The following is an 18,468-nucleotide window of genomic DNA, read 5'->3' on the forward strand; positions in this document are numbered from 1 at the left end:
CTGAATCATAAAGTGGTTAAGGAAAATCTACTTTAACTCGTCGAAGGAGTCTACCATTCCTGGCTCTAGACGGTAGAACCAATTCAATGCCGCCCCCGTAAGCGCGGACGGAAACAACATGCATTGCCCTTCGTCGCTGAGTCCCTTGCATCCTGTTGCCGATTGGAAGTAATAGAGATGCATTAAGGGATCTTCCACCTCAGTGTAGAACGGTATACGTAGAGGCTGTATGTCTTTGTCCTGCTGTGAGCGCTTGATTCATTCGGTAAATGGTCCTGGCTGAAGCTTTCCCCAGTCCGGTTCCTGAGAAAGAACTCGGTCTTTTTGCATCTTCTGGACTTTCTGAAAAAGGAGTCAGACGACGGGATCTCGACCAGGTATTTCCTGGGAGCCATAGTCCTCCGAACGTCTCTGTGGGCTTACCGGCCTGGCCTCCGAATACCTCGTTGGCGTTGCCGAACGGTAGGTAGGCTTGCTGGTATTGGAAGGGACATACTTAGATTCTGATTCGGGGGTGGATTGTAAGCCTCGAACTTTCCGAATCGGTGGCTTGCCTCCCAAAACCTTCAATCGTGATTCTTGGAGTCGAGCATTGACTCTGATCGGAGATCGTTGTCTGCCGACCTCCTTGTCGTTAAGACGATGACGGTAATCGGCATAAACTTTATTCGGTAGATGGGGCTGATCTCTGGGTGTCGGAACTACCAACTGGTTGGAGGAAGCAGACGTTGCCTTTGCCCCTTCCTGCCCTTCTTCTGCCGACTAGGAGTCTGCAGACTCTGGGACGATTGGGTGGTTTGGATATTCTGCGTTTGCTGTTGATTGAGCAACTGCTGGGTTTATTCCACTTTGGACGATATGTGGTTGTTATGTTCTTGCAACTTAGCCATGTTCTGCCGAAGAGAAGTGATTTGGGCCAGAAGCTCGGCTTCGGCGGTGAGTTGCATAATGGGCGAATTGCCGAACAGAGTGCATGGGGGCAGCGCTGGGCTAGCTCCACCCTGCATTCCGAATGGTAACCCCTCTTCGGGCGGAAATACTGGTACTGAAGTGGTCCCCATGTGTTCTAGGGTGGTGGGCTGATTCAGATCTTCTTCGCTTCACACAAACGACGCCAAACTGTTGATGCTTAAAAATGGTTCGGTACTTTTCTGCTCAACTTAGTGATGTTGGGCCTTCGATATACTTTTGGACCTCGGTAAAGCACGTGATCTGCAAGATAACACATGCTCGGTAAGACCTTTAGGTACCGGTGTGGTACCGGTCGAAGGCTCTCCGATGCTTAAGTAAGTACGGATTTAGCAAGATTGAACTGACAGATCAATAGGCAGTATACCGTTAGTTCTGATTACCTCCATTTTGGGGAATTGTGCTTCTTTTATAAACCTTAGGAGGTGTGCAAGTTGTGTAGATTTTTGATGTGGGACTGTAGAAAGATATATTTGTGGACGTGATATCTCTGAAAATGAAGGCACATGAAATTTCCTCGATATCTCTTGGAACTCAGGGCCATTGAGTCCAATCCAATAATTTAGATGGGAACAATAAAACTACCAACAGAAGTTAAAACTAGATCATGGTGGTAAAAATATCTCGAATATTATATATGTATACTGCCAAGAGAACAGATGTAATGTAGATCTAGATTTGCTATAAAGTTTATATCTCTCGTAGTATTTTGAATCACACACAGTACCCTAAGAGCTAGGAATTAAGATAGAAAAGAGAGAGAAATAGAAAATGGATGGCGTTGGAGTAGAAGTTAGCAAGAGGCCTCATGCTGTGTGTCTCCCATTCCCAGCTCAAGGTCACATAAGCCCAATGATGAAGTTAGCAAAGCTCCTACATCACAGAGGCTTTCACATAACCTTTGTCAACAGTGAGGACAACCACAAACGCATTCTCAAATCCCGAGGCCCGTCCCCCCTCCACGTCTCCCAGGACTTCAGTTTTGAAGCCATCCCCGATGGTCTGCCCCCTACAGACGCTAACGCTACGCAAGACATCCCGTCTCTTTGCGACTCCACAAGCAAGACTTGCTTAGGACCATTTCGCAACCTGCTGGCTAACCTTAGTCTTCACAAGGCTCTCCCAACGGTGACCTGTATTGTCTCCAATGGTGTCATGTCATTTGCCATGAAAGCTGATGAAGATCTTGGAATTCCGGTGGCTCTGTTCTGGACTGCAAGTTCATGCGGCTTCATGGGCTACACGCAGTACCGCCAACTTATTGACAAAGGTCTTACACCACTCAGAGGTACATGTTATGTTACATGAAAAATAAAGGGCACGAATTAATACAGTAAAATTGAAATTTTGTGATATTATTATTTGTATTGGTTTGGTTGATATATGAAAAGCAATTAAAATTAAGGGACTGGCAAACTATTATATTCATCATTCACCCTCCTTACGACCCAGAAAAAAAAAGAAGGTTCACCCCACTTTATTTTTTTAATTATTTTTCATCTCTTTTATCCATGCAATTTTCATTCCCAAAAGCCTTATGAAAATGAGATTGAAAACTTAATACTACTCCTCTCTGTTTTCCTCCTTATTTATATTGGCATCCTCACGGTAATAACATACGGATCCGGATGATAGAAGAACTGTATATATATAATATATACAGTCCCCTTCTATTCAAGGACCACTCAAATAATTTTATTTGAGAGACATCCTTTAGGGTTCCCTACAAAAAAAATTTCAACGGTCCAAACAATCTATTTTTCAAGTCTACATTCATAGATCATCCTTGCAAAAAATTAGACAAATCAGAACCGTTTCTGTATACAATTGTGTCCTACAAAATCAATGAACACGGTGCTCAAGAAAGTACTAAAATTTCAATCATTCTTGAATAGACGGATGATATCGGATTCAAGTGATTTTTTTGTAAAGATGATCTTTAAATAAGTATCTACAAAATAGATAGTTGGGATTAGTGAAATATAATATGGAGTGAGCCCTACGAGGGTATCCCTCAAATAAGCTAATTTGAGGGATCTCTCAATAGAAACTCTCTGTATATTATATATATTGCTTTTATTGTTTTCTTGTTAACTTCGGAAGTGATATGGTTCTCATCTAACAAATTATGTGATGCTCTGAAGCCCACGTCGGTAATTTGATGGGAAAGATGGCCATTACAATAAGGTTTACAAAACTATTAGATTGCATCCTTAATTTTTTTTTTTGTCACTCGTGGTCCACAAGGTTAGTATGTGTCATCACAAATGGTCTCTGCCGTTAGGTTCCGTAAAAAATTCCATTAGTTTATTGACATGTGTCACTGGATGATTGAGCGACACGGTGCGGCGGAAGCGAAACACACATTTCACCACTCAAAGCATACCTGTGAGGCCCAGAATCCCTTTCGGATCCCAGTCAGCCTTCTCCCACTTCATGATATGCATGACTCTCACAACTCCGCGAGAGGTTCACCTTCAAGTGTCATCTTCCACTAGACAACGAGTCACACTACCTTGTGACAATACAATCACTCCGCATCCGGCAATGAACCCTTGACGCCCATACATCAAGCGTTGCATAAGACACGCCAACTGCATCGACCACGTCGCATGCTTTACTCATGTCTCGCTCATGTCCAAGTCAAGACATAGCGATCCAACACACCATTGATTTACCCACACTTCTGTCGGTCATTTCTTTAGCGTCCACGATAGCCCACATCCTCAAGCTATACACGCAAGTTCTTATGCTTGCATGTCGCCTAAGCCTTGGCAACATATGTATTTCGAATGTCCCACATAACCATCTATGCATTGCATGGGGTCGCAACCCATGCGTACTGACATCTGAATATCTTCCTTCAATATTAGACAAGGCCGAATCCAAGCCAAGTCCATCGAGTATTGTCAAATGTCTCGCTAGCCGATGGCATAGCGAATGCCATATGTTGACCTCACTCTTTCCAACGATGCGCAATACGAACGGCCTCGCGTGATCGTATTGTCCTCGGGAATTCCTTTCCCTCGGAGACACAGATTATCCTTCAACAATCTTATGCCTGCCTTTATGACTACGTCCAATGTCATAAGGATGCTTGCTTAGTGCCACAAGGGTGTAAGCACCAGGGGCGGTGGAGAGCATGACACCATGTCATCCCCTATATAGCATTTTATACATTTAGCATTCTGCAAGGAGAGAACATCACCTATGTACGAGGAGTCATAATTGGGCATAACTCCTTCGTACGAACTCCGAATGGCGAACCGTCAGTTGCGTTTCCTTCGTCTCAACATCACGAACATTTGGTATTATTGGTTGCCCCAAGATCCTCCTGTAACCTTCAGAAATACCTAAAATACCCTTCACAAGTGCAACCCACCTAACACCAACCATTCTAGCTCTTAAGCTCTCACCCGTCCACACTTAGACTGCCTCATAAACGCATAGATGTCCCAACGGAGTCATGGTAGCACTTGTTTATATGCGATCCGTGACACACGACATACATATATATCACGAAATATCCCTGAGGTTCACACACTTATCACAAATGGTCCCTACGAATTTTTAAAATTTTTTCATTTCAAATTCAAATTTTAGTTTTCTTTTTAAAATTATTTATAAATGAAAAAACCATTCATAGAAGGATTTTAATCTTGAGGATCATTTATGAACCGGAAACCCTTAGTTTTTTCATTTTTAAATTTTATGAATTTTAAATTATTTTAAAAAAATTCCATTAGTTTGTTGATGTGGCATATATATGGAGCCCACATCTACAATAATATAGTGTCACATGTATTTAAAATATAATATGTATTTATAAATAATTTAAAATAAAATTTGAAAAAGAAAACCAAAATTTTATGAATTTTAAATATAAAAAATTAAAAAATTTCGTAGTGGCCATTTGTGATAGGTGGGTGAACCTCAGGGATGTTTTGTGATATATATATACAGAGAGCTTCCATTAAGGAATCCCTCAAAAAGCGCTCAAATTCCTTCATCGTCCCTGGCTTCGATGATCAACCCCTGGCACATTTAGGTTTTGATCTTCTCCAAACCGTCTATTTTGTATATACATATTCAAAGATCATCTCTACAAAAAATCACTTGAATCCGATATAATTTGACCATTCTATTGAGTTATTGAAATTTTAGTACTTTCTTGAAGCACCGTGTTCATTGATTTTGTAGGACACAATTGGATGTTGAAACGGTTTCTGATTTGTCTAATTTTTTGTAAGGATGATCTATGAATGAAGACCTAAAAAATAGATGATTTGGATCATTGGAAAAAAAATTATAGAGTACCCTAAAGGGCGTCCCTCAAATAAAATTATTTGAGGGATCCCTCAGTAGAAGGGGACTGTATATATATATATATATATGTATGTTATGTTATCAAACTAACGGAGTTTTTGACGGAACCTAATGGCAGGGACTATTTGTGATTACACATACTAACCTTGAGGACCACGAATGACACAAAAATATATTAAGGATGCATTCTAATAGTTTTGTAAATCTTAAGGATGTTTTGTGATAATAAGCTAAATATTAAGCCTATAAGAAAGAATTCTTATATCTTTGTTATTTAATTTGGGATATAGAAATGGTAAGCAGCTATGACAAATTCTATATATGCTTTTTCAGGAGAGGCTTCTCTAACAAACGGGTATTTGGACACCACGATAGACTGGATTCCAGGAATGAAGGATTCGTCCGAAAGATCTCCCAAGCTTTGTACGTACCACAGATGCAGAAGACATGATGCTAAGCTTCGCCATGGAAGAGGTAGAAAGAGCTTCTACTGTCATCGTAAACACTTATGACACATTGGAATATAAAGTGTTGGAGGCTCTTTCTTCAATGTTTCCTCCAATTTGCACCATTGGCCCCAATCACTTGCTTGTGAACAAGATTGTTCCCCAGAATGCTATATCGTCATCGATCGGTTCCAGCCTTTGGAAAGAAGAGCCTGAGTGCCTACAATGGCTGGATTCCAAGGAACCCGAGTCGGTGGATTATGTTAATTTTGGGAGCATTACTGTTATGACACCCCAACAGCTTGTTGAGTTTGCTTGGGGTCTTGCTAATAGCAAAAAGCCCTTTTTGTGAACTATTAGGCCTGACCTTGTGAAGGGTGACGCTGCTATTCTCCCATCGGAATTTGCCCAAGAAACGAAACAAAGAGGTTTGTTGGTCAGTTGGGCACCACAAGAGGAAGTTCTGAACCACCCATCTATAGGAGGATTCTTGACACACGGTGGCTGGAACTCCACCATTGAGAGCTTGAGTGCTGGAGTGCCAATGGTTATATGGCCGTTCTTCGCGGACCGGCAGACGAACTGTTGGTTCTCGTGCACTCAGTGGGGAGTTGGCTTGGAGATTGATAGCAATGTGAAGAGGAGTGAAGTGGAGAAGCTTGTGAGAGAATTAATGTCGGGTGAGAAAGGGAAAGAGATGAGAAAGAACGCCATGGAGTGGAAGCGAAAGGCAGAGGAAGCTACTGGTCCAAGGGGTTCTTCATTACTGAATGTGGAGAAGTTGGTTAAAGATGTACTGCTGCAGCCATTAAAACCCTAGTAGCTAGAGAGATAATCAACCCTGATCCAGGGGGTTCTATGTTGTTATTTTCTCACACCTCAGCTTATGTTTTTGTTTTTGTTTTTCATTTTTTATCAATGGCTAAGGGCTTTGAACTTTGCAATTTGTTTTATAGAAAAGTAGTGTGTGCTTCCCGTACTTATAAATCAGTGGCAAGTATTGCCATCTACAATAATTGTTTTGGCATTTGAGTTGCATTTTTTCTTCCTTGTTTAGTGTATCGAAAGATCAAAAGGCATCTCTCAAAACAAAACAAAAAACAAAAGCTCAAAAGGCCAATATATCAACGAAGACTTGATTAGGATACTTGTTGGAGTTTGAAAGCAAATGAAGTATTTTTGTCGCACAATGAATTTTTACAGTTTTGCAAGTGTCTTTAACAAAACATGCTCAAGCGGGTTTTCTCTAACAGAAAGTGCTTGAGCTGGATATTTCTTAAAAAAAAGCACTCAAGCTGGTTTTCTCTAACAAAAAGTACTCAAGCTGATTTTATTTGAGAGTTGGGCCCGAAAAATAATTTAATTATTTTTGGACAAACCACACAAAACCCCCAACCTATAAGGTCATTTCAAGTTCATACCCAATTTTAGGGACATTTACGAGTACATACTCAACGTCATGGAAACCATACAATTTAACCCCTCTGTTTAGCCAAACCATTAGTTAATCTGTTAAATGCTGATGTGGCATTCGTGGGACCTATTTTTTTAATTGAAGTGGGGTTCCACGTGGACAAAAAACTTATAAATTTTTTATTATTTTAATTATTTTAAAAAATTCAATATTTTAAATTAAATATTTTAAAAAAATTTAAAACCCTACCAAGATTCTCTCTCTTTCTCTCTCCCGATTTCTTCCCCCTTCCTCCCAATTTCTCCCCCCTCCCCAGATTTCTTAAACCCCAAATTTCTTTCCCCCACCTAATTTCTTCTGCCTCACCCAAATTTAAAAAAAGAGTAAATTCTTTGATTCTTATCCTGTAGATAAATTTCGGTACCTTTGTTTTTATTTTCGTTTCCTTCTAGCTGCTTTAAGGTTCTTCTCAAGAAATTTCGTGAAATTTTTGGGCGTCGTTTTAGTTTGCCATCAGAAATTGAGGGTTTGCTTGTTAGATCTTTCCCTTGTTTCTTTCCAGAGAAAACCAAGAGAGAGAGAGAGAGAGTGTGTGTGTTTAGGATATCTAGGGTTTGTGTATAGTAGATAAATTGCGGTGTGGTGTATATTCAACGGCCTCAAATTTTTCCCATCAACCAATCTTTCCTAGACATATGTCTGAGGACAATTTGGTTTCACCAATGAGGATTGCCAATGGCTACCTCATGGAGGGTATAATAGAAAGGAATGGAGATGGTTTCGGTAGGTCGTGACATTCGAACAAGCAAGTGGAAGATTTCTAGATGCGATAGGGGCAGCTTACAGGATCCAGTTTCAAATGATATTCTTGATCTGGGTGTAGTGGGGGAGAAGAAATTGCGTGGGGGAAGAAATCTTGGGGAGGCGGGGGGGAAGAAATGGGGAGGAAGGGGGAAGAAATTGGGGGAGAGAGAGAGAGAGAGAATCTACGTGGGGGGAAGAAATTTGCCATTTTTTATTTTTATTTTTTATTTTTTATTTTTAAAATTTGAATTAATTTAACAATAATAAATAATTTAAACAATAAAATAAATTTTTATTAATTTTCTATCCACTTGGAAGTCCACGTCATCACAAAATGGGTTTCACATTTGGCACATCAACATTTAACAGATTCACTAATAGTGTTGAACGGAAAATTTTCACAAAAGCAGTTAGCCAAGAATTTGACTTGGGCTAGAATTGAATTTGTTTTGTCCCTGCAATCTTATCAAGAAAAACATATAAAAATAAAATAGATGTATTTCAGTGGTTTTGAAACACCAAGAGATAAGTATCTACGTTGAGAAGTGGTCATCAGCTTGAATTCAAACTCATCATAAGATAGCCTCTATAAGAGGCATGACACGAGGGGAGGAATGAAAAAAGAAAACAGCAGGAGGACAGAAAAAGAGCAGAAAAGAGAACAGTCATAGCAAGAAGAAAAATTAGCAAGCAGACTTGAGAAAGGAAAGAGCCATTTCAAGGTAAAAGATTAGTTCCATGGCACAATTTTCTGATTTTTTGCTCAAGATTTCAGGTTCCATTCAACTCAAGGGTTCCTGGCCATGATGATTTCTATCATCATAAAAAGGGTCAGTAATCTCTCTAAGGGACAGCTCCGCTCAAGTAATTCCGAGGATACGATCCGCACCCAGCAGTTTGTTTGATCAATCCACAGAAATTCTTGGCTATGATGATTGAAATCATCATAACCAAGGTTAAGAATCTCTCCGAGGCTTGGCTCCGCTCAAAGAACTCCAGCTGTGTTTTCAAGTTTGCCTTCCATGATGATTTCAATCATCATGTTTTATGGCATAGTCTATTCTATCATGCACCACCAAATAAGCTCTTCCAGGAGCAAAGAATCCCTCAAATCATGGATGTAGAGATGAACCCACCATGGGATCAAAATCAAAAGAGCGAAAGCTTGTAATTACAAGTCCCTGTGTAAAATCCCTGTATGAAGCATCCGAAACCAAAAGGGGCGCATGGAAATTGAATTGCCTCCTCATGAGTGTTAGCTGCCTGCAAGCCAACGAAAAAGCCAGCGGAGGAAGAATGCAGCAAAAGAAAAAAAGGGGTTCTGTGTGTTGTGTTTTGTTTGTAAAAGACAAAACAAGGGACATAAAAAAAAAGTAATGGAATAAAAAAAAAGGGGGGCTGTATCGCACAGCTCCTTCTCCCCCTCTTGAATGTTTCTTTGGTTTATTATGACTGGAAATTGAGTAAAAGAAATGGATATGAGCAATGGTAAAAGTACAGCAATAGCAAACAAAAAAAGAGGAGCTGGCAAAGCAAGTACCACAAGTTCTTTCTTGGGTTTCTGAAGCAAAATGACAGATGGTTTCCTCCACCAAACTCCAAAGCCTTCAAGCTGGCAGCACAGTCTCTACATACAAAAGAGAAGACAAGAGGTCAGAAGCATGGAAACAGACAAAAGAAAAATCAAAAGAAAAAAAAAAGGAGTTCATGGGGTGGGTTACCACGTGAAAGGCAAGATGATTTCTCTTTCCCTTTGTCTTGGGTTATTGACCTTGGGAAGGTTACAGCACACAAAGGACAATAAGAGAAGTTGTCTCTTTTGGTTCCAAGTCAGCCCGGAAGCATCCAATTAATTGGAGGCTCTTCAATTGCTACTGCTATTGCTGCCCATGCCAAAAAAAAAAAATCCTAGTTAGTTCAATCAATAAATAAAATAAGTAAGATTAAAGTGAAGAACTAAGGAATGGCATGCGGGTTACCACGTGAAATCCTCTTCTCTTTGATGGTGCAACAGGTGGCTTTGAGCAAGGCTATGTGCTGGTCTGGAGAAGCAAACAAAGAAAGAATATCAAAAGCATTCTTTTTGCTGGTGATCTTAATTTGTGGGGCACATGTCTTTCTTTATATAAAAGAAATACATATAGCCCAATCCTATATGGACAAGGGGTTTGCTTTCCTGGAAGATCCAGGGGTTCCAAATCATGAAGGAGGTCAATTCAGATTTTACTTGGACAGGACTTTTATCCTTGGGTGTCTTAATCAAATTAGAAGACACTTGTTAATGGCACCAAGCTATGAGGGACCAGCTGGAGCAAAGCAGGGCCACTTTCCCTTCACGGTTGCATCACTCCAAACAGCAAGCAAGACCATTGGGTCTCTCTACTATGCCTTCAAGCATCTCAAACGGCAAGAAAGATTGTCATATGGCTTGGCTGCTCGAATGCTTCCATCCCAGGATGCCTTCAGCAATACATAGCAACAACAACGAAAGGACAATAAAAGGGGAAAGGCAGCCGTGAGGCTGTAAAAAAAAAGGGGGGGCTTGTGAAACAGAACAAACCAAATGCTCAAGAAGGAGTTTAGTGATGAAGAAAGCATAAAAGCTCAAGGCAAAACAGAAGTGCCTCACGCTTTGCTTACAAGTCCACTTAAAAAGGACCAATGATTTGCTCCAAGTTTTATCCTCAACTGTCATTGTGCAAGTCCTACTTGGACCAAGACTCATGAAGTGTTTCAAGTCCCTCACATCACTTTTGGTGACTGCAACAAATGAAAACAAAGTGTCCAGGCACTTGTACTCCTTTGTATTCCAAGGGATGAAGACGTGAGTTCGCTACTTGCAGTACCAAGCTATGCAAGTAAAAGCACAAAAGTGTCAGCAAAGGTTCACGAGAACTAAATCAATTGACGGTCAAGAAGGCTCAATAAAATGCTTACGTCATTCGGGTCTATCTGCCTCAATTCTCAAATACAAGATGGCTACCAAACATGCCCACAAAATCTCAACAAGAAATATGGGAATCAATCACTGTGGCAAAGAAGCTATTCAAAAAGGAGTGCCAAGCGACTCGACCATACTGTGTCCATGACTCCACTCCAGATAAATGATTGGCCGTGCTACGAGCATCCAGCTCACACTCAAAAGATGCCAAAGGAGCATCAATATGGAATAACAGGCTTGTCAACCACAAAAGCCCATTAATCTCAAATCCTCCAAATCATGCATGGATACAAATGCAAATGTCAATTGTAGAGAATTAGTGGGTTCATCAAAATTGCTCATTATTTTTCTTGGACATTGACAAAAAGAAAAATGGTATAAAACCATCCAATTTTCCATGGGTCATCTACCCATGAAAACTCAAATGAGATTAAATTCAAATATCTTAAACGCAAATTCTCAATTAGTGGGCCACACTTACCCATTAATTTCCAAATCAATTTGGAACTACGTCGGTTTGATCCCGTCAAGGGTACGTAGGCAGTCTAACATCCCAATAGACGCAACCGCAATCAAATTTAAATATCTGGTTTATCTTAACAAAGTTTTGCCAAAACACTTTCCCAAACACAATTGTCAATGTTTAGGAAAAATTAATGGGATAATTAAAATTACTCATTATTCTTCTTGGACATTGACAACAAAGAAAGTGGTACAAAACTACCCAATTTTCCATGGGTCATCTACCCATGAAAACTCTAATGAGATTAAATCCAAGTCTCTCAAACAGAAATTCTCAATTAGTGGGCCACACTTACCCGTTAATTTCTAAATTTCGAACTACGTTGGTTTGATCCCTTTGAAAGGGTACGTAGGCAACCTAGAGATTCAATCTAGATGCAACCATCCCAAACACAATTTCATATCGAATCCCTAGTTTATTTAGCTAAATTCACCCAAACACTCCTTAATCAAATTCATTCAAATTCCTCATTTTGCGATGAGTCATTTATTCATTGTGAATCTTTGAACTACGAGTGGCTTGATTCCCGCAAGGGATACGTAGGCATCCTGAGGTTGGGCTTGGGAGCAGTTGCAAAATCAAACACACACGTTCTGTTTCTTTATGATGGAATCAAAGGGTATTCCCTTGAAGCAAGGGATTGTAATTAAGAGACTTGCGTCTCGAATGGGTCGAACCTAAAATAATAAAACCCCGTTATTTAATTAGTGGTGGTGAAATTATATTAGGAGGATCACATTTTCCTTCAACAAATAGTTTAGGTAACGGAGAGGGCAATTTGTAGGGTTTCCGTGACGTTGAGTATGTACTCGTAAGTGTCCCTAAAATTGGGTCTGAACTTGAAAATGACCCTATAGGTTGGGGGGTTTTGTATAGTTTGTCCATTAATTTTTTGTTTTTGCACAGTAGAACATGTTTAATTATCGTTTCAATTTGAATTTAAATTAGAACAGGTTTCTAACTGTTGTGTTTGAAGCCGCAAACAGTTATATATACCCAATATCCAACCGTAAAAAATGTAACTTATTTTTCAACAAACAAATAAAACTTCATATTTTTCTTACATTCTATTTGGAGAAGCACATCTAAGTTTGCCAGAGATCAACACTACTATAAAAAGTGAAAAAGACGACAAAAAAAAAATGACCGTTTGACGGAAAACTGTCGTTGTGTTTGAAAAGACGACGGTTTTATAACACAGCCGTGTATGATTAACTTAAACATCTAAAAAAGGGAGATTCCAATTGCTGTTTTTAAAACACGACACATCTAATTAAAAAAGCGACGTCTTATTGAAAAAGTTTTTCCTCAAAGTAAACTCGGAGAAAACAAACAACGGCAGAATGTATGAATCCACGAACTTAAAAAGTAAAGACGACGGTTTTAAAATACAGCCGCCGTTTTTATTCCGTAATAAACATGACCAAGTTTTCGTGTCCGGCGCCGTATATTTTCAAAACAATCCATGGTGGTAAATTACAAACTACCGCCGTATTAAATGCATGTACAACGACGATAAAGATAAATTTATCGACTTATTTCTTCAAGTGTACTACGACGGTATCTTTAACACTAACCACGTTGGTTTGTTTAATTAACTTGTATAATAAAATTTACCACATCGTAAAGTTAAAATTACGGTCGTATTTATTAACTTTATACGTCCACCCTTATATATAAACCGTCGTCTTATTAATATAATTTTTTTTACTATTTATTTATTGGATTTTGGTATCCTACGACGGTAGACCAACTTAATGACAATAATTGAGAATAACCACGACGGTTTATATAGAAAACCGCTGACATAATCAATTTTATGAGACTGCGTATTTATTCAATTTATACATCTCAACTTATATCTAAACCGTTGTCTTAATTGTAATTTTTTATTATTATTTACTTCTAGTATTTTTGTGTCCTACGTCGGTAGATCAAATTAATGACAAGAATTGAAAATAACCACGATGGTTTATATAGAAAACCACCAACATAATCAGATTTTTCCTGAGATCCCAAGAGTTTCGAAATCTTACCAGATGGAACTCTGTTCCTCATCATAATCAGACCACAGAAAGACAATGTTTTAGAAATTGATGATGTTTGTGTCTTTGTGTCTTTGGGATACACAAAGGCACAAACACATCAACATCCAAAAATTTGCCTCTAAAATTTGATGACGCCAGCCTCAGATTTGAAGTCAGACAGACAATTTTTTGGAAGTTGATGATGTGTGTGTATTTGTGTCCTTCAGATACACAAACGCACACACACATCAACATCCAAACAATTGCCAACGGCAGCAACAGATATTCATTAAGAGATAATTTTTTTTGAACGTTGGTGATGTGTGTATGTTTGTGAATCAGATACACAAATATACACACACACCAACATCCAAACAACTGCCTCCTAAGAGGTGAGACTGAAACTGAAACCCTAATTGAAAACTGAAACTGAAAGAAATCATGGAAAAAAACTCAATTTATTAAAAAAAAAAAAATTCATATCCACTTCGGTTTTATAAACACCCTAAAGACGTTTAACAGAAGGAATCAACGTCGGTTAGTAAACAACGTCGGTCATTAATATACAGGCAACGAGGTTTCGGCAAACAATGTCGGTCCATATAAAAAAACGACGTGGTAACTTGTAATTTCACGTATTCAAAAGTAAACTTTTGTCGTGTAGTGCCCAACTAACCACGTCGTTTTCAGAATACAAAAAGTCAAAAAGCTTTTTTACTAACCACGTCGGTTAATGTTATTTTACTGTTGTAATAAATACTTACTAGGGCGGTTTCAATGACTACCGTCGTTGTATTTATCATTGGGACACTATATAAACTTTTAGGTCACCTGACCTAAACTTTTACGTTCTCTCTAAAATTTTCAGTTTTCTCTCAGTTTCCCTCTCATTTCCTAAAAGCTACGTTTCTGATTCTCAATTTTTACGTTCTTCCTCGTCTTCGTCTCCAAAATTTGATTCTGAAGAAAACTTTCTTTGCAAGCCAAAGGTTTGACAACTTTCTCACTCCTTTTTTTTTCTTTACTTTCCTTATCAGTTGAAGTTTTTTTTTTAAAGAACGAGTCCCATTGATGTTTGAGACAAGAAGGCGGTTTGAAATTGCCAAACCAATCACTGTTATCACTCACAGGTCATGTGAGGACGACGGGTTTTTCTCGAATTTGATGTTTTTGTTGACACACCACGACGGTAATTAAATTCGTGCTATTTCAATAGCACGACTGTTCGTACTAACCGACGTGGTGTGTTAATAAATACGACATTTGAAGAGAAAACCATCGTCTGATAATGTGGGAGAGAGAAAACTGGGCGGTTTTTGTATTTATGAACTTATAATACAATGACGATTTATTTAATTACTGTCGTGTTAAGTTAATGACCACGTCGTATTAGCACATCCACGTTTCTATGGGCTAGCACGACGGTTATTTTGTTTTGCCGTCGTCTGAACTTTCATTTTATGTCTGTAGTTTACCTAACCATCGTTGTTTTCCTTGCAGTTTGTAATTCCCTCTAAACATGGTTTCGAAATCTCAAAGTAAGGAGGCTTAAGCGTCAAACGTTCAAGGCAAGGACATTGTGTAATGACCCAAACCTAAAATTCATATTTAATTAGTAATTTATTATGAGGAAAGACAATTTTGCCATTGGAATAATTTATTAACGAAAAGTTGACTTTTCGACCAGAAAGGAATTTGACAATTCCACAAACACCGTTGTGTAGAGCACGACGAAACGAGTTCGTAGACACAAAGTGGACTTGAATCGGAGATTTAACGAAGAAAATACGGTTAAAATATCACGAGGGGCAAAATGATAATTTGGAAAAAACTCAGATTTTTAAACCTCATTTCTCTCTCTTCCCTCAGTTGTCCTCTCTCTCTCTCTCTCTCTCTCTCTCTCTCTCTCTCTCTCTCTCTCCCGCTGTCCTCCTTCCCGTCGCCCTCCAAACTCCCATACCTGACGCCACCGGCCACCCCAAGCAGCAAGACCGGAGCCAAAATGACCGGCGCCACGCCACCACCACACCCCGCCCAGCCCGCTGCCAGCCGCCGCCGTTCAGCCGCCGAAAACTGTAAAAATCGAGCCGGTTTTGCACAGTTTTGCAACCGCTTGTTCTCCCTCAATTCTTCTCCAAATTTGTCGAGTAAGGTATGGATTTCTACCTATTTTCCATGCTCTAGCTGATGGTTGGGTACGTTTGCATCGATTTTGACCGTAACTAGCTCGGTTTTCAAATTGGAATTCAGCCGGTATTCGGCCTCCGTGTTCGACCACTTCCGGTCAGTTTTTGGGGTAGGTCCAAGAACAAAAGTGGTTCCAAATATGGTGTTATACCTAGGGTAGGAGTTTGGAGCCGTGGTTTTGAGATTTTCTGGCGATGTGTAATCGCTTTGGACACCCAACGCTGCCGGCGTTGGCGGCGGCTTGTGCGCGAAGGTAGTGAAGTGGCACTGTATCTTGATGTGATCCTTAGGTTGTCACGAGCACGTAGAAATTCGCGGATCTCAATTTGGATACCGTTTGAGCCTCGAACGGATTTTTCATATTGTGCGATTTCCGAGTTCAACACTGTTGAGCCGTTGGATCGTAATCAATTTCAGATATGTTACTCTAGATAATTTCAGAATCGTGTAGTATTTGACGGATTGTGAATCCGAGTCCCGGATACTCCGAAATCGCGAACCCTAGGGCTAGGGTTTAGAAATTATGCGATTGCACGATCGTGATCAATCCGACCGTTCGATCGAGACCAAACCCTCGAGACATGTGTCCTAGATATATTGGACCTTCTAGTGGCTTCCGGATCATATTGTGAGGTTACGGACCCGTGAGGTTCCGGGTTGATTTTTTGGGACTTTAACGCTTTTTGAGTCCTAAGATACTGCTAAACTGGAAGGAAAGATTTTATGAGCATAGGAATAACTTTAATTTTACACACATAATTTTAGGAGCTGGGGGTCAGGATTTTTAAATTAATACTATATTGTATTAATAGAATATTATGGTCATTGAATCAGGCACCCGGGCACCAGTTGACTCGCAGGAGGGACCTTCAAGAGGTCCAGCGAGCTCAGACTATCAGTGAGTGAACTCTTTGTTTTTATAAATGAATTTAATCAGTTCAATTACAGTTTTTGATCTTGAATAAGTTCTATTCAAGCTGTTATATGCTTTTAAATATTTTATTTTGCATGCTGCCGAGTGAAATCTCCTTTAAAGGATATAGGAAAAGAAATTCTAGTTAATTATCAGATGAATGACAGCAGAATTTGAAAGGTTACAGAAATGTTATATTTTCCTAAATCATCTTGCACCCAGAGATTAAATGTTGCCTACGGATTATATTGGTTGCCTTCGGTTTAGTCAGCATACTTGACAGTTGCCCCACGAGTTCCTTGGTACTCGAACTTGTGTGGAGCGAGTAATGCGGATCAGGTGGACCACGGTCCCCTGAATCCTGCGAGATGCGGCTCGGACTGACCTCGTGTCACTAAGACCTGCGAGTATGTGTCACCCATGGTGATGCAAGGAATTGACGGATATAAGGAATTGACGGAAATAAAGGGTACACCTAGGTGGTAGTTTTAAACTGTTTTCAAAAGTAATGTTGACCATGAATATGATTGGTTTATATACATGTATAATTATATACGTGCATTGATTTTAGAAATAAAGAGAATAAGTTAGTTTGTATAATTGTTTTTACAGTGGGGTTAGTATGTTCATATGCTATTTTCTAAACTTTGTTTTGGGTCCACTCACCCTTTTTGTTGTTTTGTGCCCCCAGGCAGTAGACGTGCACAGGAATCCACCACCGGGCCGTTTTCCATCTTCCGCGCCTTTCGTTTGATGTAGGATTTTTGTTTTGTAAAAGGATTAACTCCTTTGTAAATTCTTAGTAGTTGCTCTAATGTTTTGCCATAGACTGAGAATTGAACTGTTGAAATGTATATATAGTACGTATGCTGGCAGTTGGTTGTACATATATATACTTGTTTGGCAGGCGAAAATATTTTGGTATTGAGCCAGTTACAACTCTGCCGGTTTTTCAGTAGAAGTCAACCTTGTTATTTTATCATGCTTTGCATAGAAGGGCAAATAGGTCATTCGTGCCCGACATCCGCTAGGTGTCGGACACACACAGGGTCCGACTCGGATTCCAAAGTGGAATTTGGATCGGGTCCTGTCACGCTGTAGTTTCAAAGGCACAAATAGGTGAATCCAAATTTGTTCCGAGCAATCCCACAAAGAAGATGAGATTTACTTCATCTTCTGAGAAAGACCCAAGCTCTACGACATTTGATGAAGTGACGAAATAGACTCGCGGTATGAACATAATGAGCCGTGTTGTGAAGAGAAAAATCCAGAAGATTAAACCTGTGGTTGAGTACAATAAAAGTGGCAGACCACATGGCAAGGCTGCTATTGAGATGCAGAGTTACATTGGTGTTTTGGCATGCACCAGAGTCCCTTTTGTGGACAAGAAATGGACTCAATTGCACAAGGATCTGAAGGAGCAGATTTGGGAAGCTGTTTAAATGGCTTATGCTGTTAGGGAAGGGGGCAAGAAGATTGTGCTGTCGTCTGTAGCCAAAAAATGGAAGGATTTTAAGTCTACCTTAACTAGGCAGTTTATCCTTCCATTCGCAAACGAGAAGGAGAAGTTAAAAGAGCCCCCTCAGCTTTATAACTTCATGAGAAATCTCACTGGGATGCCTTTGTAGTTTCAAGGTTATCCCAAGATTTTGAGGCTATGCATTCTGAGCAGTCACAGAGAAAGGAGAAATGCGAGTACAACCATAGGTTGTCTTGAAAAAGATACATTGGTTTAGAGGATCAATTGGAAGAAACCATGCCCGGTGAAGAGATCGATCGATCTCTGCTATGGAAGAAGGCAAGAGAAGATAAACAGGGAAACATCCCTGATCCAAAGGTTGCAGAGAAGGCAAAATTAATCATAAGTCTCACTGATTCTATTCTAAACCTATAAAACAGAGGTTTAATTTTTCATTCA

General features: G+C 39.6%; 1 pseudogene; it reads left to right on the plus strand.

The window, feature by feature from the left end:
- LOC18768839 lies at positions 1,741-6,787 on the plus strand (annotated as a pseudogene).

Source organism: Prunus persica, chromosome G8 (genome assembly GCF_000346465.2).
Source record: "Prunus persica cultivar Lovell chromosome G8, Prunus_persica_NCBIv2, whole genome shotgun sequence".
NCBI classification, from domain to species: Eukaryota; Viridiplantae; Streptophyta; class Magnoliopsida; order Rosales; family Rosaceae; genus Prunus; species Prunus persica.